At 38.9% G+C, this 21,569-nt stretch overlaps 1 protein-coding gene across 3 annotated transcripts in view; it reads left to right on the top strand.

Moving 5' to 3' along the window:
- Positions 1–21,569, top strand: part of TLN2 (talin 2) — a 148,433-nt gene that overhangs the window by 28,727 nt on the left and 98,137 nt on the right. For all 3 annotated transcript variants that reach the window (XM_072147781.1, XM_072147780.1, XM_072147779.1), the window contains exon 2: positions 15,256–15,288. The gene's annotated coding sequence lies outside the window, so the exon portion shown is untranslated. The remainder of the gene's footprint in view (positions 1–15,255; positions 15,289–21,569) is intronic.

Raw genomic sequence — 21,569 nt, 5'->3', positions numbered from 1 at the left:
GCCCGTAAACAGCTGAATTTTTTATTTATTTGATTTAATTTGAAATTAAAAATAACATTTAGATAATGGAATGATCATTAGATAATGATTTCTATGTTTACACATCTGATTTTCTTGTATAAATTTTTGATTAATTTTCTCAGATATGTGGAAAATGCATACTTACATGAAAAATATTTTAGCCTCTGACCCATTATGTACATTTGAATATTGCATCTTTAAAACCTCACAAACTCATTTAAGTCAGAGAGGACAGGATAATGTGAAAAATCTTCATGGGTAATTGTTTCAACACTGCAGCCGAAACTGCTCTCCAGTTCAGCACTGAACAGGTGAAGTTTCTGTCTTGTCATATAATGTCATACGTTTAAAAGCATTTGGAATGCATTGACCAAACCTCTTATTGGCAGAAAGAATCAAAAGGCTAGACTTGCTTTTTCTGAGAAGCATGTTGTGTGAACATAGAAGTGGTTCATCATTTTATTGATGAAAGCAAGTTTAATTTATTTGGTTCTGATGGGAAATATTGAACCCAAAGTGTGTAAAGTTGGTGAAAGGTTGTGGAGGAAGTGTCATTGTTTTGGGAATGTTTTCTGCAGCAGGAGTTTGACCTCTGACAGCTAAATATTGTATGCTAGTGTGTGTCAGAACCTTCTTCAACAACACATGGTTCCTTACTTACGTTCTTCACTCAATCAGACCGCAGTTTTCATGTAGAACAATGCCCCCTGTTAGACAGCAAAACGGATAAAGCACATTGAAACAATGAAATGGCTAGTCCAGAGTCCTGATCAGAACCCAGTAGAAAGCCTCTGGAAAATACTTTGTGACATGGTTGTGGCCAAGAAACCCACAACAGTAACAGAACTGTGGAAGAAGAGTGGACCAAAATCACACCAGAGCATTGGCCCTTAGACTGAAAATTCACTAAAAATGCTGCGGATTTTTAACCCCTAGGCGCACCAGGATGTTATAGTACGTCCCCGGGGCTAGATGCTTAGCGCACGGGGACGTTCTATAACGTCCTGCTTCTGGCACCGGCTCACGAACGGAGCCGGTACCAGAAGCATCGGCTGTCAGCTGTCTAGTACAGCTGACAGCCTGCGCTAACACCCGCGATCGGAGCCGGCTCCGATCGCGGGTGTTAACCCCTTACACGCCGCGGTCAAATATGACCGCGGCGTGTAAGGGTGTTTGCGCTGTGGATCGGATCCCCCGTGCCGCTTACTGGGGGATCCGATCCACTTCTGGGCAGCTCCGAGGACTGGCATGTGCCCCGGAGCTGCCCGGTTTCCATGGCAGTCAGACCCCTTCCGGGTCTGACTGTAAACTGTCTGAGCATGCGCAAGCTTGCTCAGACAGTTTACACTGCTCTACAATAAAATAGTATTGTAGAGCAGTGTATTGAACTTAAACCAGTGATCAGAGCATCACTGGTTCAAGTTCAAGTATGTATAAGTAAAAATATGCAAAAACACTTAACACTACACATTATAATAAATAAAAAATAAATACATAAAAATATAAGCCCCTAAAATGTCACTTTCCCATAAAAACACTTAATAAAGTATAAAAAACACAAAAAACCCCGCATATTTGGTATTGCCGCGTCCGTAACAATCTGTATAATAAAACAGAATCATTACTGGACCCGCACGGTACACGCCGTAGAAAAAAACCCGCAAAAACGTTCCGAAAAAAGATAATATTTAATTCCCTATAAAAAAATGCTCTAAAAAGTAATTTAAAAAATGTTATGCACTCCAAAATAAGCCCACTAAAAAGAACAACTCTTCTCGCAAAAAATAAGCCCCTAACTGGATTTGTCAGCCGAAAAATAAAAAAGTTATGCATATGAAAAGATGATGCTAAAATGAACAAGATTTTCTCCAAATTGGTTTTTATTCAGTACAATTGAATAAAATACACAAAACCCCCACATATTTGGTATCCCTGCGTCCGTAACAATCTGCATAATAAAACAGAATCGTTATTAGATCCGCAAAGTTAACCCCGTAAAAAACAAAACAAAAAAAAGCTCCAGAAAAAATATCATTTTCAATTAATACCCTATAAAAATGCTCTAAAAAGGGATTTAAAAAATGTTATGCACTCTAAAATAAGACCACTAAAAAGAACAATCCTTCTCGCAAAAAATAAACCCTTAAACAGATTTGTGAGGCGAAAAATAAAAAAGTTATGCATATGAAAGTCGGTGATGCTAAAAGTAACAACATTTTTGCCAAATTACTTTTTATGCACTAAAAATGGGAAAAAAATAAAAAATCTATATAAATGAGGTCTTTTTGTAATCGTGGCGACCCATAGAATAAAAATAATATACTATTTTTATGGTATGGTAAACAGCCAAAAAAAAAACCCCATAAAAATCTTCCTGAAAAGTGATGATTTTCATTTCCTCCACCAACAAAGAGTTAATAAAATCTCACCAATTAGCCTATAGATTCCCCCAAATTACGTACCAGAAAAGTGCATCTCATGTGGCAAAAGAAATAAGCCCCTATAGGTCCACATTAAAAAAAGAAAAAAATTATAGCCTGTACAATGTGACATAGCAAATCTGATCTGGATGGCGCCTCCTTCCCTTCTATGCCCGGCCGTGCGCCCATACAGCAGGTTACCACCACATATAGAGTATCCGTGTACTCGGGAGAAATTGGGTAACAAACTTTGTGGAGCCTTTATTCATTTAATCCATTGTAAATGTTTAATTTTCCACCCAAAATGAGTGTATTGTGAAAAAATATTACAATTTGCAGACTGCACCTCCATTTTGTTTTAACCCCTATAAAACACGTAAAGCGTTAACAAACTTCTTAAAAGTGGTTTTTCATACGTTGAGGTGTGTAGTTTCCACAATGGGGTAATTTACGAGTCTCACTATTATTTAGGCCTCTCAGTGTCAATTAGAAGTTGAGCAGGTCCATCTAAATACAGGTTTTGGTGATTTTACAAAAAATTTGAAAAATTATACCTAAATTCTGAGCCTCATAACATTCTAGTAAAATATGTGGAATCTTAAAAAACCATGCCAACATAAAGCAGACATTTGGGAAATGTAAGTTATGAATTTATTTGGGAGCTATGACTATCTGCATCAAAAGTAGAGAATTTAGAACGTTGAAAATAAAGAATTTTTCCAAATTTTTGCCAAATTTAGTTTTTTTTCATAACTAAACACAAAAGATTTCATCCAAATTTTTAAACTAATTTGAAGTACAATGTGTCACGAGAAAACAATCTCAAAATCCCCTGGATATCTCATAGCGTTCCAAAACTATAACCACTTATAGTGACACAGGTCAGTGACACAGGTACATTTTTGCATTTTTATAACATTACTAGAAAGTCTTCTGCTTCAATGTGCTGTGTGTGTCTAGCTGTCTGCGGTGTCTCTAACTATTGTGTATTTGTTCAATTATAGTTTTGCTTTAGAAAGAAAAGTAAAAGATTAAAAATGCTGACTTTATTCACAAGTAGAGTCATTGGTACGTAATCTCTGAATTTAATGTTGGGATCATACTTTCTACCTGACACTTTGTTAAACCAGATTAGTTTCCTCTTACTTTCCCTTGAGTGCGAAGTGGTAAAAATCCTGAACCTTTTGGAGCTGGAAATTCCTAGAATTCGGTCATGCTATATTGCAGGAATTAAATGAAATGTAATCCTCTATTTGTTTCACCTCATCTTGCTGCCAAAAGAAAGCAAAGGCAACTTTAATTATACCCTTTTGAGCCTACAGGTGTTCGTTGTATAGGATTCTTTTGACATATTTTGTTTCTAATTTTGAGTTTTTCTCTGGTTGTCTTTAAAATCTTTTCTGATGAATGTGTGTGACTATAGATATGTTATTATGTTTTTTGGGGGCAGTAAGGTATCATTTTTCAGAGTAAAAGTCATCTGGTACTTCAGTGATCAGTTCACACTAGCCCTCATCGTTACGCTAACCCTCATTGTCATATGTGTTCCCCTTTTCAAACCAAATTAAAAAAAATGTCCAAATTGTGTCGCTCCAGAGTTATGGCATTGTCTTTTCTAAAACTACTTATCAGAAATTCTCCTTAGCAGCAGTGTAGTAGGAGGAGACTAACCTATTCCTGTCCTAAAGTGGAGTTGATAAGTTTTCTTCGCTTTCCATAATTCTTTTTGTTCTTTTTGGAAGTTACTCCAATGAGAAGTAACTTGGAAAATCCAGTGAGATTCCTACAAGTGAATCCACTATGCACTGCATAGTGGGTACATAAAGAGTCTATACCAGACAGGTAGCTTTCCTCAAATGGAGAAGCATGTAATAAGTAGTAGAAACTAGCAGGCAAACTTGAAGTTAGTCTATGCTGTGTTAACACTAATAGTTAATAGCTTCCCTGCTGTGTAGAAATTACCTGGAGTGCAAAGGCTGGGTAACGGTAGCTGCAGAGAAGTCATGATGAGAATTCTGGCTCTACTTATTGAGCTTGATGATTAGGCTCTGCTCACTACAAAGAGCTGGCTCTTCTGGCTCCTGAACGTCTTCCTATTAAATATACAATATGAAGCCTCGGGCTAGTCAGTCATCCGCTTCCACACCATTTTTAAACCTGAATCTATCTATTAAAGGGGGCGTGGTGAGCCAATTAGGGGCGGGGTTAAGTGAGCTATAAGCAAATGACCCATCACTACATTGAATTGTATTACACAGCTTGCGGTGCAGCAAGAGATGGACAAAGTTTTGCAGATTCACATACTGAAATGGAGGGACTGATAGGGAACAGGAGTGATCTTCTACCTCCTCATTCTTTGTAAAAGAATTCTGTTCCCACACTGCCAAAACTCTTCTGCTACCTATACCCAGTTGAGCATGTCATGACCTCCCCCTGGCTCGAGTGATCAGGGAGCAGCAGCTTCTCCCCAAAACCTTCTATTTCTCAACCGGGGGAGACAGCTACGCAGGGACAGGCTAATCCGAGGAGGATAGCAAAGAAGCTGCTGCACATATGTGCAGAAAGTAATAGGCAAAGTTGTCCTCATACATCCCAAGAGCTAATGATTTGTGCGGACCAAATTCTGGTTTTGCTGTTTAAGTTTGACATGTACATCGGGAGTTGTTTTAATAATAAGAATTCCTTTATTTATATAGCACTTTTAAAATATCTGTCAAAAGGACACAAGTGCCATTCTCCCCTTATGTAGCGGTGGACAGTGTAACCGGAAATAGTTTAAGCAAAGAGCGGTCTTTCCTACCATTCAATTGTATCTGTATAGTATGGATAATTCCAATTCGGACCATAATGGCATATGCACAGCATGGCCATGCGAGACCAACCATAGTGTTTTGGTGGCTGACTTTGATATGCAATCTTCCTGTTCCTATTCCTTAGATATATTGTCTGTATTTGTGCGTAACACATCTTTTTTGTATTACGTTCTAAAAGTACAGGACAGAGAGCTGGTGTTCAGATTTTTCCCTGCAACTGTTTTGCTGTGTCCGATTGGCAATGGTCATTCTAGGGAACTTCAAATGTGTCCACTCTGTTCTGAAACTACAAATCTTTTAGGGTGTTTATATTTTTTTCCTGACATGTTATATTGCCTGGGTATACTTGGGTTCCAGGTTCACATCTGACCTTTTTGTATTGCTAACAAGTATTCCAGTTCCCCACTATTCCACTATATTAAGTCAATTTGCTTCCTTTAAAAATTCAAATGTTGTATTAACCAATTCAAGACGCCATTTTGAACATTATTAAGTAATCTGGCATATGCTTCATAAGGTTATAACTTTTACTTACCAAAGTGGTTTTTGAGAATGTGTTTTTTTTCATGAAACATTGGACTTTAAGAGAACCCATCATGCAAAATAACCCCCTAATCTAAATATATTTTCATAAACTGCCATTAGAAAGCATTGCCTCTTTCCCTTCATTGTCCCTCTACATGCCTGTAAACCTAAGCAATGAGGTCCTAAAGCTGTATGCAAATGACATGTGAAATGGCCAATGAGTCATTAGCATATTCAAGCTGTCCAGCTTATTCATGAGTAGGAGGCAAAGCCCCACCCCCAGTTCATGACTGACAGCCTGTATAATGGTGTGAGGCTGTTGAATAATGTGCTTCCTGCTGCTGGCGCCCCCTGCAGGCTGTGTGTGTATAGGAGAGATACAACTGCTACAGGCAGCCATGTTATAGCAGAACATGTCAGGTACTTGTGTAGCTGATGTCTGTGTCTCTCACATGTGTATTAGGAGGATGCAGCATGTCAGCAGATAAAGCATAAATATCAATATAAACCAGTGTGGTGTGTATGAATGATCCTCAAAGAGATGTAGGTTGATTCAAATAACAAATGCTAAATTTATTGAAGACACCATTAAAAACATTTAAAATTGCATGAAAGAATTCATGCGAACAAAGGGAATGGTTATGATGCAACCAAAAAACCCTCCACACTCACCCCTGGATATTAGAATGCAGTTAAATCCTATCACAAAAATTAATTCGTAAGTATCTATGGCTGGAAGAAAGCAGGCAGGTATACAAATCCTATCTATAGTAAAGGCACAAATAGCCAATCAATGCATAAAACGCCAAAGCCGGATATTACCACATGCTAACGCCAAAGCCGGATAGATACTTACGAATGAATTTTTGTGATAGGATTTAACTGCATTCTAATATCCAGGGGTGAGTGTGGAGGGTTTGTTCGCATGAATTCTTTCATGCAATTTTAAATGTTTTTAACCCCTTAACGACTTGGCCTTTTTTTAGTTTTTTCACTTCCATTTTTCACTCCCCACCTTTAAAAATCTATAACTTTTTTATTTTTCCACATAAAGAGCTGTGTTATGGCTTATTTTCTGCGTAACAAATTGCACTTCGTAGTGATGGTATTTAATATTCCATGGTGCGTACTGGGAAGCAGGAAAAAAATTCCAAATGCAGTGAAAATGGTGAAAAAACATATTTGCGACGTTTTCTTGTGGGCTTGGATTTTACAGCTTTCACTGTGTGCCCCAAATGACATGTCTACTTTATTCTTTGGGTTGCTACGATTATGTGGATACCAAATTTGTATAGGTTTTATAATGTTTTCATACATTAAAAAAAAATTAAAACCTCCTGTACAAAAATTTTTTTTTGGATTTTGCCGTCTTCTGGCGGCAATAACTTTTTCATACTTTGGTGTACGGAGCTGTGGGTGGTGTCATTTTTTGCGACTTTTGATGGCGTTTTCATTGCTATCATTTTTAGGACTGTGCAACCTTTTGATCACTTTTTATAAATTTTTTTATATTTTCCAAAATGGCAAAAAAATGTCATTTTTGACTTTGGACGCTATTTTCCGTTACGGGGTTAAACGCAGCGAAAAACTGTTATTATATTTTGATAGATCGGACATTTTCGGACGCAGCGATACCTAATGTGTTTATGATTTTTACTGTTTATTAATATTAATATCAGTTCTAGGGAAAGGGGGGTGAGTTGAATTTTTAGGTTTTTTTATTATATGCAGCAAAGACTTAGCGGCTATGGAGAGGGCTCGGCCCGCGAGCCCTCTCCATGCACCCGGACCCGGCGCGCGCCGAACTAGTACGGCGCGCGTCTGGAAGGGGTTAATGGTGTCTTCAATAAATTTTGCATTTGTAATTTGAATCAACCTACATCTCTTTGAGGATCATTCATACACACCACACTGGTTTATATTGATATTGTAGCTGTTTTTGGTGTGGATCCTCCTTTATACGATGTGATTTGCATATCTTGCTATCCTTTTCTCTACTATAGCAGATAAAGCATAGACACTAGGAATGCTTTACTATACATTACACACAGACATGGGCAGGAGAGGGGAGGGGGAACAGGGGTGACATCACTGCCTCTGACCATGTGACCAGCCTCATTTACATAATAAAGAATAGATGATTTTACAATGAATAATGTATGAAATAACTAGATAAAGGCTGGGATGGGATCCTTGTGAGCTGCACCAAAAGGTAGTAGTGACAGGACAAGTGACACAGACCTGATGACAGGTGACCTTTAAAGGGAACCTGTCACCAGGAGACCCATTTTTACCACTCCCCCAGTCCCCACATAGCATAGTACATACACTGCCAAACTGTTTTTATATAAAAAAAAATAGGTTTTACAGAAAAAAAGATATGTTATATTGTACCTTTCATTAGCATCTGCTGTGTGACTAGGCAGTTGTTAATTGAGATTGGCTGGAAAGGAGCAGTCCCCCCCCACCCTTGGGAAACATGTGACCTTTTCAAATATATGAATAACTCCCAACACTCGGGATTGGCTGTAGAGGAGCAACACTCGGGATTGGCTGTAGAGGAGCAGGGGGCGGCGCTAAGCCAAGTGATGGGTGTTTTCATATATTTGAAAAGGTCACATGGAGTAGCTGTTTCCCAAGGGTGGGGGGAAACTACTCCTTTCCAGCCACTCCCAATAGGCAACTGCCTAGTCACACAGCACATGCTAATGAAAGGTACAATATAACATCTCTTTTTTTCTGTAAAACCAATTTTTTATACAAAAACACTTTGCAGTGGATGTACTATGCTCTGTGGGGACTGGGGGAGTGCTAAAAACGGGTCTCCTGGTGACAGGTTCCCTTTAATGTAGTTGGAAAATTTTGGTCAATATATTTTGCATTTTTTATGGAAAAATACATTTTGGCAAACATTTTGAAAAATTTGCAGTTCTAGAACCTCCTTTTCAGACCGTTCTACCACCCGAATTAGTTACTAACTAACTTTTCCCATATGGCTGCTTTATATTGTCATCATTTTTAAAATGTCTTTTTATTTTATTAGAAATAAAACCATTTGTCTGGGATTTTACAGAAATTTCCGTATTGAATTTTTTGGAGATAATTTTTTGTTTTGAATGACAAATCTAAATGAATCCAAGCACTCCTTTTGAGTACAATGCCTGAAAGTGATGGTACCCTAATCCTTATCAGCAGCCACTGTGGATGTGCGACCGCACTAATTAGAAGATTTGTTTTGAATGAGTTTTGATATAAATAACAAAAACCCCTATAAATCGTTCCATTTAAAAGCCGCTTTTACAAAACACGTTAACCGTTTGAGAGCTTCATGGTAACGAAAACAAAATGGAAGTGAAATTCAGAATGCTCTAATTTTGTCAGTGATGCATTCATTTAGCCCTAAAAATTTCACATTCATATTAAAATTAGTTATTCACAGTCACTCCACAAGTTTTGCCATACATGATTTGTTTGTTGAAGTTTACTGGTTTTATCACACTCTACCTTTCTACATTTCATTCATACAGGATGGGACCTTGGAAATGTTTTGCTTTAAAGCTAGCGTTTACAGAGGATATCTACATTTCAGACCTGCTGGATGGTTCCCAAGAACTAGTCAACCAATGTGGTTGATGAAATAGAAGCTACCAGTGACCTGCAGAGGGATTTATTTGTCTCAATATATGCAAATTCTGCTTGCTACTATATACTACTGGCCATTAGATTTCTTTAGTAAGTCTCATGAAGATCCAGCATTATTTATTCTAGCCAAGCCAGGGCTAATGACATACTGGGCAGGGATCAGGTTACTGTGTAGTTAGGAAAGACATGCACTTAATCACTGGGTCTCCCATTATACATCCTAGGTTTTGGAAAATTGTGGATCCGATTTATTATGCCTTGTATGGCACAGGGCATGAGCAAGTCACAATTTTGGCCAGACGTGCATTGGTAAATTGGCGGAGGCTAGATCTGAAATCTCCACCAGGCTGAAAATTCACAGAATGTTAGGTCGCACTAAATTGGTTGTTTATAGTGTCAAGAACTAGAAATTACAATTTACACAAGTCACATTTTGAGCAGAGGAGACAATAGGAGTCACAAAAGAGACTGGTCTGTCATTCTATTGTGTGTGTAGTAATTCCTGGTGTATTCTCCATCTGGCAGGCTCTACCCCATGAGGTCATATGCCCTGTTTCCACCCACCCACATTCCTGCCATAAAGCTTCAAATCTCTCCATTCCTCCTCCTTCTTCAAAGTAACTAATGTAACCTGAATGAGCTTCCCTCCCCCGATGTACTTCAGAGTAAATTTCCTATAATAACAGCTCTTTGTATTACCAGAACATCTTTAGTTGTCTCAAATATTTAAGGTCTAGATCTGAATGGTGTATTGTGCCAAGAAGTTCAATTTATTTACTTCTGATTAGATTTTTGTAGGCTAGGTATAATAATAATAATAATAATAATAATTGAATACATTAAGTAACTCCACATCTGAAAGGGTCCGGTTTATGAAAATAACAAATATTTATCCCAAATTGTGACTGCTTCAATGATTAATGTATTTTAAAAAAATTTTTAATTTGGGCAATACTATATTTCTCAAATTGTAACAAAAAGTGCAACTCGCCCCATTAAAAATGTATCTTTACACATCTTTGTATGTAGTCAAAGGAAATAAAATCCACAGATTTCAGAATGTTGCAGGCAATAGAATTTTTTTTAATACGTTTTAAGACCTATAAAAACTGCAAAAAATGTTAACCCTATAAGCATACACAGGGCCCTCAATCCTATTATTTCATCTGACCAGGTTATTACCATGTAATGTCGTCTTTTGTAAACATCTGTAAAGTTTTGCCATGGCAATACTATTGTCATCTGTTTGGCGACATGTACACACTGGGCCTTGGGGTGGAAGCAGCTACCGCTCACTTGTCGCTGGCCCTTCCTACAATCAACTATTGATCGCAATCTTGAGTGTTTTGCTATCAATATTAATACCTGGTATCATGCTTAAACTGCGCCATTAAGAAGTACAAATTGTCTAATTAAAAAACAAGTCCTCATTCGAAAATTTAAAAAAAAAAAAAGTGTTCTGGTGGAAATTTGTTTGTCAAGCAAGCAATGTTCTGCTTCTTTGCATAATATTGAGCAGAGCAGCAGTGCACATCCTGCTCCGGGTTTTACTTGTAGAAAGAAGGATGACGACTATCTTGGCAATGTATAAGCTCCATGTGATGACATGAAATCCCAAGGTACACATAGATGTCACCCGCAGTGTACTGAAACAACTGGATGCCATTATTGCAGTAATTTCATTGCTATCTAAACAAATGGCAAAGGTCTGTAGTTGTATATACTGCATAAATGTTACCCTGGAGACTTCTTTAGAGGAATGTGGAGATTGTATTTTCCTTATGGAGACGCTGCCCTAACCTTCCCATTACTCAGGGTCTCCAGTCCTGAGAAAAAATCCTTGACATTTTTTAGCATCTGAGCACTATTCATGTATAGAAAGTGCTGAATGCAGGGGGCAAGTATCAAGCTCTGTGTATTTTTTCATCAGATTAATATCCGGTGTAAGCAGAGCCAAATGCTATTTCCAAATGCTGCCTGTGTTCACTGCTATCTCCTCTGCGGTGGCAAGCTCAGATTGCAATTCTTTTTTTGGCTTTGTGTCTCTTAAGGCTAGCGCTTGCTTTCAGTGCCTACTAGCCTGCACTGTGGACTTTATTAAGACTATTTAGCAAGTGCTGGAGCTGCTGATAGGGTTTACAAGTACAAACGCTAAGGGAACTATGGTGTTTTGTCTGACTTTGCACATTCTTTTCAGCGCAAACTGCTTGCACATGTATTTACAAAGTGTCCGCCACACACTTGTGTTGTGGCCGCACTATACCCGACGAAACACAAAACTCTGCAGTGAAGGGGGCGTTCCGGTGCACTGTCGGATCATGCAAAATAGTTATCATATCCAACAGAATTGTATTGCACACCTTATGTTATAGGTGCACCAAAATAAAGTTGGTGTACTCAGTCAGAGAAGTGCCGGGGGGCACCAGATTCATGCTGAACATGTGCCACACTTCATGAATCTGATGCCCTCTGCACATAGTTCACACTTCACACAATGTGGGCCTATATTCCCATTTTTTTGGTTGTGCTGTTTTGACCAAAGTGCAATAAAGAATGAAAGAAACTGGTTAAAAATGAGTCCATGTCTCATAGTCACTGCTATACAGCAACAAAGCATCCTCCGGTATTTACCATCCTCTTTGCTTAAAGGGAAATGTCTAAAATGTAAGGGGTATTCCCATTTCGGCAAATAAATATTGCCGTTTTTATAATCAAAAGCTATACAATTTTCCCAAATACTTCCTCATTATTTTCTAAATCTCTGATTGCTGTCATTCTTTCAAGACTCTTCTAGCTTAAAGGGGCATTCCCATCTTGGCATTTACATTTAATTGAATTCCTTTGCCATGTGTAAACATTTCTTCAATCGGATGTTATTAAAAAAATATTCCTGTGTGAAGATAATTTCTCCTAAATGTAGCCATGTTGTCCCTTAGAAACGAGATGCGCCCATTACCGTCTATGGCAGTGATGGCAAACCTTTTTGAGCCTCAGTGCCCAAACTTCAACCAAAAGCCACTTATTTATTGCAAAGTGCCAGCGCAGAAATTTAAGCAGTAATGTATTTCTCCTTGTTCATTGGCAACTTTCAATCCTTCAGCCTCCCAAGGACACCAACGCAGTTGAATGGAGGAGGGCAAACTCATCTACCATTGTAGGAAGATTCTGCAGGCAGATTATTTTGAGTTCTGTCTGGTGAACTTTATTCTGGGGTGATGTCCTGGGTGCCCACAGAGAGGGCTCTGAGTGCCGCCTCTGGCACCAGTGCCATAGGTTCGCCACCACTGGTCTATGGGGAACGTATATTGGCCGTATATACGTCGGCTGTATATACGTCCCCCATACGGCAGTGTGAATGTAGCCTTAGGCTGCATTCGCTTTGCCACAAGGGGGGGGGGGGGCGTATATACAGCCGAAATACGTCCCCCATAGACGGCAATGGGTGCACGGCGCGGCACCGTACCGCTCTGTACCAAAGAAACAGATAGGGCATGTCCTATCTTTTCCCGTATTACGGCAACGTGCACCATACATCCCTATGGAGAGCAGCGCTCCTTCTCTCCCTGCGCGCTGCCGTTGCCCGCCGTGCTACGGTACGGCGGGCAGCGGCAGTGTGAATGTAGTCTTAGGCTGTAGCAGAACGTTGACAGCTTAGCCTATTTATATGCATCGAAGCACTGGAGAGAGGGGAGTATTTGTTAATTTTTATAATCTCAAGAGGTCCATATTGAGAATTATGTAAACTTTATTGATCAAAATCTAATGGAATTTTTTTGTAAGGGGTACACCATTCCACCAGAACAGGTCAACTGCTCTTCCAGTCTGTTCTACAGTTCTGTGATTGTGGGTTTCTTGGCCTTTGTCACCAAGGATTTCACAGAGATTTTCTGTTGGGTTTATATCCAGACTCTGGCCTGGATATTTCATTGTTTTCAATGTTTTCTGTTTCAAGGAACTGCTTTATCCGTTTTGCTGTGTGGCAGGTGGCTTTATCCTGCATGATAATTGCTGGCTCAATGAGCAAAGAACGCAAGGAAGGAACCACTTGTTGATGAAGATGGTTTCATTCATTGTAGCTGTATGAGAGGTCCAACTCCTGCTGCAGAAAAGCTTCCCCAAACTATGACGCCTCCACCACCTTTCACTGAATTCTTTACAATACTTTGGGTTCAGTCTTTTACCAGTTTGTCAACTAACATAATGGTTGCCATCAGATTTAAATAAGGTAAACTTTCTTTCATCAATAAAATGAACTGTGGGCCACTTGGCCTGTGTCCACACAACATGCTTCTCAGCAAATGTGAGTTTTGGTTACTGTAGAATGGACTTTAGGTTCTAAAATGTTTATATGTTCAGACGCTGTACGACAAGACAGATCCTTACCCTGTTCAGTGCGGTTCAGTCTTGTTCAGTTCTTGCATATGTCTTTCAGGGCGACCAGGGGGACTTAAAGAATGAGTTTGTGAATGAGTTGTAAAGATGCAATATTTTACAAATCACATACTTGAAACAACCAACTTCCATTGCCATGGCTAATAGTGTCACCCCTTTGGCCTCCATTGAAAAAGTCTTTGCAAACTGGAAGTTAGGCTGCTAGTTAAATAGGGGTTGTCAGATAATGGCAGAAAAGGAAATTTGCACCAGGTACCAAATTGACCACAAAAACATGCAGGTATCTGAAAGTAATTTTGATCACTGTTCTTTTTAATTATTTGAATTTACATTTTTATTCTGCACTTTAGAATGTATACAATTTATTAAATAAGTTTTAAATACTTTAAAACTTGTGTTAGGATAGATGCACAGAGGACTAACACAATGACCTTGACAGTTAGGAAATTGTGTGTGGTTCTCTAATTTTCATATCTATGCATATGATGAGTTTAATAATTCTGTGTGGGCAGGGTATTCAGGGCTCTTAGTTAGTTTTAGTATTTCTCCAGCTCTGTGACTCCTACTTAGGCTAGATTCACTGATCACTATGCTGGGGACTGAACTCTATGCATCTTATATCAATATTTCCCCAATATGCCGTAGTGCAGACACTGTACTGTTGACGCTGCTGCATTTTGGGGAAACAAGAACTCTGTGCATCATATATCAATATTATTCATGGAGTTTAATCCCCAACAGAGTTATCAGTGGTACGGCACTTCTCACGTCCGTGATCACAGACTGTTCGTGGACAAATTTGAATGCAGCCTTAAATACATTATTTTTTGCGTGGGGAGAGGTACATGCTGTGATTTCATGTGATTAGATACATACATGAGGTAGATGCTAACATTGCTGCATAAAGGACCCTTATGGGGATGTGAGGGAAACAATTTTTTGCTAAAATAAAGGTCGTATTTGGTTAACAGGGTTCTATGGGAACCTGTCACTAGCTGACAAATTCCCTTAAACTTGCCCAAATTTATAGTAGACAAAGAGGACTGGTTGCATATGTACATGCGTTTCTTTGTTATGGAGGCCTCACATGCTGGTTGAATAAAGCCTGAGCTATATAGCTTTTATATTTTCTGATATGATGCAGTAAAGCCAAAGGATCAATGGGAGTAAATTGAAAGCAAATTAAAAATGTCTATATAACGACTCTCACTTTGTGAGGCTCCTCTAACAATGACTTTACTAACTACTCTTAAATGTCAACCATCTCAACACCATGTCAGAGGTCACTTATTGGGTTAAAGTGCATGACTTGGCTCTTCCTTGTCAAATTCAGCCACCCCAATGCTTAAATTAAACAAAAAAGACTCTACTGTGTCTATGTAGCTTTCTGACCTGCAGGTAACAGAATTGTTCTAAAATGTTTCACATTTTTTATTTCATAGGTCTGCTAATTGGACAGACTCCACTTCTTAAAGGTATGTGATTTTTGGTTTAAAGGGGTTTTCTGGGATTATGACATTTTATTGCATGGTCGAAAGAGCGTAAACTTGCCTCTCTCCCTCCCTGTGTTCCAGAGTGGCGCCTCCTGAGCCTCCTTGTACACAGAAACTGCTGTCATGATGTCACATTGATGGCTCGCTCGTGCTGCAGCCTTATACAGAAATCAGCCAAGGTCATTGACAACATGACATCAATGCTGCAGTCTCTTTGTACAAATGGATATCAGTGGTTAGAGGAGGAGAGAGACAAGTATTAGCTCTTTTCTTACTAAACTCACAACAATGTGGTGATCCGTGATTGTTAGTTCCAGGGCCCTACTGTCCCTTAACAATGTGGAGCACTAGCCGTAAGCCTGCTATCCACAAGTGTGTTTGGTCCTACAAATTAACTCCATGGTCTTGTGGGCTTTTATCAGCCCAAACCAAGAATCACTGATCTGAATGGGAATTCTAAGTTCAGTTCAGTGATTCAAGGTTCAGCCCAGTAAATCCCACCAGAGCATGGGGGGAGTTTGTCAGACCACAATTGCTAGTGGGTATCAGCCTTTGTGGTGGAGACTTGGTTGGGATATATATAAACCTAACCATTCAACTTCGGATGATATATGGAGATATATAGAGAGAAAGCAAGAGATGTAAAATGTTTTTGGATTTAATTGCTAAAGCCTGACATCGCATATTAGTTTTCTGTGCCTGGAGAAATAGAAGAGGACCATGTGGCCTACTTCCTTTCTGGATGTGACAGCAGATGATACAATGTGATTTATAATGCAGACCAGACACAGACACACGCTCTGTTCTTACTGTTTCCAGGTTGTGTTGGATTGAGCTGACTCCTGTGTATTCTAGCGGTTGGGGTCTGTAGTGGAATCGGTTTACTGAAATGGAGATGCTTCCCCCTGTAGAGGCAGGAAATGCTGTGTAGACAGCAAAGAAAACAGCTCCTGACCAAGATCAGATTTCAAGGCTAAAGAAGCATCTTGTCTCATCTTGATGCATGTATAGCTTGTCTGCCTCATTCAGAGGCATTTTATGTGTAGGTGTATACTGTAACAGATATTGGTGAATATGTAACAATTTCCAGGCTCATTCATGTACATAATTTCACTTGAAACGAAAAAGCCAATTTTTCTACAACTTTTAAAAAGAAGTATTGGTGGAGTTTTTAATCCTTTTTTAAGCTGTTAAAACTGTTCTCATATACAGGCAAAAAAAAAAATGTTTGTGCCCCAGTGACAATTGGAGTTTCAAAATTTTTTGCTGTAATGGGACCTTGGATTGTCACTAAAGCTCCATTACAAACACCTTAGGGTGATGCCACACATGGCGTTTTGAAACCGTTTTTGGTCAGTTTTTAAGCAGTCCGTTAAAAACCGCATGCGTTAAAAAACGAATCCGTTTTTGTCAGTTTTTAATTGCGCAATTTGGAAAACCTGTCAAAACGGATGCGTTTTCAAAAAACACATGCGTTTTTAAAAAACGGATGTATTTTTTAATGCATGCAGTTTTTTAAGGGATTGCTTAAAAACGGACCAAAAACGGTTTCAAAACGCCATGTGTGGCATCACCCTTAAACCGGATCATTGCAGTCTGTAGTAAAGCACTCCGAGACTTCACCAGAGGTCACACAGTGGCCATATTGATCCGTCTTGAACTAGGGGTCATCTGTAAGTCGGATGCCCTTTTAGTAGGGGACTACCTGTATTTTGAACGAGTTTTTGCTGAGTTTTGAATAAAATCTATGGATCCATTCAACTCGCTTTGCAGCATGGCTTGTTAGTCTTATTAGATCATGCTCCTTCTCCACTTCTAATGTACTCACTTAGTAGTGTATGAGACATGGTATCATTACAAATGTTAAAATGTGAAAAGTCATTGCCCACTTACAGGGTTATCTCAAAATTTAGCTTTTTTAGCTTTAATACTGTAACCAGCTAAACTTCTCTGCCCTGAGAACTGTAGGAGACATTTCCATCAGCTTCCTCCTGGCTCCTAGCTGGAGATGTCACTTCTAATCTGCTGCCAAACATTTTTTTAGCAAGTAATATTTTTCCCTGTTTCAGTATTAGACTTGAGCTACATGCAACTTTGCAAAATGTAGATTGGATTGTTACATTGTTATATCACATTATAGGATCTCAATGGACTCGCATTGTGACGCAAGACTGTAGTGCCATATTTGCATTAAAATTTCTTCCTTTTTGTAATTGTAGACCAAAATGCAATGACTTTTCTGTTGCTTAATGTGTGACCAAAGTCGATATGTAGCCGTAGCCTATGGGTGCAGTCCCATGTTGCAGTTAAAACTGCATCGCAATTAGTTTTGGGTTGGTTTTAGGTGCTATTACTTATTTTAACAAGTGAAAGACTTCAAATCAGCCGGTGAATGACATTTGTGGAACAGCTTTCCCCTTCAAAGTCTAATTCACCCATTCAGTTCATGTCTTTCACATCATCATTTAGAGTGCAGTTACACGTTGCAGTTAAAACTGCATCGCAATTAGTTTTGAGGTGGTCTTAGGTGCAGTTTTGTCAATTTCAAAAAGCTAAGGCTAGTACACACCCCATTAGCCTCTGCAGTTAATTTACATATTAGTAAAATAAATTTTAACAAGTTTGGTTAGGTTCCAGGATTATTAAATTACAGTTTAGGGCAGAGACAGGAGGAATCTACCATCAGTTCTATTTCTGATGGTAGATTCCTCATGGTAGGTTTCCTTTAAAGGGGTTGTCCGCCCATTTTAAAAATTTAACAGTAGGGCTGGGGCAGACTTTTTTTTTTTTTTTTTAATAAAGACTGTACTTTCCTCCTGCGGCGCTCCTGGTGTCCAACACAGCAGTCTGTCAAAGCCTTGCCTCTCTTTGTTTACAGGGCATGGCTCCAACAGCGCGCCCACCAGTCTCCTGGAACCTTTTTTATTTTTTTTTAAATATATATTTGTCTTTTTATTTACTCCATATTTAGTTCCCTTAGGGTGCTTGAACACTAAGGCTTCTGAACACTTATGCAGTATGATGCAATACAACTTTATTGCAGTATATTGTAGATACAAAGCTCTTCTATTACAGCCTGCCTATGATTTTGCTTTACCCATCCCCTTATTTCTTTGTCTCTATGCCTACAACATAATTTATTTTCCCTTACTAAATTATTTTCCAGTTTTATTAAGTTATGGTTGTCAATCATGGTGTGCTGCGCGGGGTCTGTTAAAATAAGAACGCTGTCTCAAGGCGCATAATCACTGCATACAGGAGCGAGAATGAAGAAGCTAATCACATTGGGCAAGCGTGAATAAATCTTGTGTAATCTGGCTTGTGTGTAATATTGTGTTCAGTGTGTTTGTAGTTATCAAATTCTGAATGTGGTCAAGTCAAAGATATAGTGGCACATTTTGTAATACTTTGTAGACCAAACAGTCTAAAGATGTGCCAAATTTATCACTGGCTTATGCTGGATGATAAAAATGATATATCTTTCAAGACACTACTGTCTAACTTTAGAGCACCTACCAGTTGACTTGTAGTTATAATCCTTTTAAGAGTTTTAGAACATGGTGTCACATTTTAAGCCACACCCGTTTTGAGGAGAAGTCGAATTCACATAAACGTGTACCACAAACTCCTAATAAATATACTCCAACTCATGTGCATTTACAGATTTACCTGTAATTTAGTAGATTTCTCTATACATAAGGGATTTTACAGAAGTAGAAAAAACATACATTCTACATACAGGCACATCAGAAGACACCTGATGTCTTCATAATCCAACACTTTATTTACATTGCTTTTCCATAAAGGAAATTGTCTCTGGGTGCAGATTTGGTCTTTTTATCTATATTTATTTTAACTTCTGACCTTGATGCTGATTCTGAGATATCTGCTCTGATTTGATTGTTGTAATCGGATTAAGGACTCCTCTAGTCCTGGCTTCACACACCACAGGCTTTGTTATACCAATTTGTTCTTGGTTTTACTTCTTCTTTTTTCTTTCTCCCCCCCCCCCCCAATTCCTTTAGGTATGTTTTCTATTGACGTTTTGTATTTAATGTTACCAGACTTTACAGAAATTACAATGCCTCAATGTTTGACAGATGATGGCTGCATCATCATGGCATTAATCTCCCTTATTTACATGGTCCAGAGCCAGTCAAAGGGGGGGATCCTGTGCTAGTGGGTGTATAGGGAGTGCACCAGACCTGGCCTAATCCTATTAGGACATGCAGTGAAATGAGCTCAGTCTGCACTGAACAAACACAAAGCCTGTGACCCACCTCGTCACAGGAATCTTAGTTCGATGTTAATAAAATCCTGCACGTCGGAACATTAGTCATTTAACATTTTCTAAATATGGTTTTTATTCACAATTTGTATTTTATTTATGTGCAGGTCATTGTTGACAAATTCCATGTATTTTTTTTATTTATTTATTTCTGCTTTCTCATTATTTCACTGCTCCAACATCCCATCTGACTGACTTTCCCTTCATGCGGCATTACAACCAGTTGTCTGAATCTATTGTGCAGTGCACCTCCAACTTTCTCATTCTGCCCTATAAACCCTCACTAATAGGGACGTCTCCAGAGGAGGTTACCTGTAACCAAGTCCAATAGCCTTAGAGGGCCCAAAACCTGTCCTTTCAGTCTTATACCATATTTATTGCAGTGTTCATCTACTTCATTTAGTAAAGGGGTTTTCTCCTGCGATGAGCAGTGTAACTGAGATCATTCCGAAGTCAATGCCCTTAAGAGAAATAATAAGGCTAACCTAGAGCATATACTAGTCTCTTCTCCTCAGAACTTAGTTATCAAGAGACTGTCTCTAGAAAGTTTAGTCATCAGACATTTTATCAGGTTCCTTTATCTCTCAGATTTCAATGTAGTACAGGGACTTAAAGATGATTTACAAAATTTACATTTCAGGGTTGCAGCTGGACATGGAGCACTCTGTGTAGTGATAGGTCATTACTGAATGAGCCTGGTTATTTTGGTGAATAATGAGATTTGACTACCGGCAGTGAGTTAATGGTTCTGTTATCCCTCTCTCCTAATTGGTAACAATGCCTCTTTTAAACTGATAAAATTGCATTAAAAGCAGTGTGACCCGAGTGTATTGAGACTCCCTATAGTACATTTAATAGTTTTAGTTAGCTGAGCCTAGTAAGCCTCCCTAAAAAGAGCAGGACTTCCAATCACTACTTTGTTGCACTCCTTTGTGAAATCTGTACTGCTCCACAGCCTTTCCCTCCTACTGTAGAAGACTTCTGGTTAGATATTCCAGCAGTTCCCGAGGGGGTAGGATAGTAGACTGGTGCAATGGTTTGTAATACAGTATTTCTTCAAAGTGTTACAATCCTGGAATATAAATGCATTTCACAGTCCTGCTGCTACTAACACACTTAACATTATGGTTACATATCTCTTCATGGCAATTACCTAATGTTATCTGCAGCTTTGTATGGTCAAAACTGCTGGAAGGTTGCAGTTTTTTGAAAAGTTAAGTTCCGCTTGAAACTTTGTACTTGTAATGTATTTACATGTCAATACTTGTTCACATTAGAGCTCACTATGATTACCACGTATATCGTTTTCCTGTTATATCATAGTATCATAGTATATAAGGCTGGAAAAAGACGCAAGTCCATCAAGTCCAGCCTTTAAGAATTAAATAAATGTTTTATCCCCATAACCCGTGATATTTTTTCTCTCCAGAAAGGTATCCAGGCCTCTCTTGAACATGTACATAGAGTCCGCCAGTGCAGTGTGGTAGAAACCAATCAGATTAGTCTGACAGGACCGATCTCTCATAAACCCATGCTGATCCTGGGTTATAAGGTTGTGCATAGTGAGATACTCCAGGATAGCATCTCTAACAAACCCCTCAAATATTTTCCCCACCACAGCAGTTAGACTCACGGGTCTGTAGTTTCCAGGATCGCTATTTGATCCTTTTTTGTACTTTGGTACCACATTTGCTATGCGCCAGTCCTGTGGAACATAACCAGTCCTCAGTGAATCTTCAAATATTAAAAATAACGGTCTGTCTATCACCTTACATGGTTCATGCAGAACCCGGGGGTGTATGCCATCTGGCCCCGGTGATTTATCTATCTTAGTGGTTGCAAGGCGGCGCCGTACCTCTTCCTGGGTTAAACTGTTGACATTCCAAAAAGAATTTACATTATTCCTCATTGTGTCTTCCACCAGGGGATTTTCCTGGGTAAAGACAGTTGAGAAGGCGACATTCAGTAGATTGGC

Source organism: Engystomops pustulosus, chromosome 4 (genome assembly GCF_040894005.1).
Source record: "Engystomops pustulosus chromosome 4, aEngPut4.maternal, whole genome shotgun sequence".
NCBI lineage: Eukaryota > Metazoa > Chordata > Amphibia > Anura > Leptodactylidae > Engystomops > Engystomops pustulosus.
The sequence above is the reverse complement of the archived record's forward strand: the minus strand, read 5'-3'. Positions and strand labels throughout refer to the sequence as shown.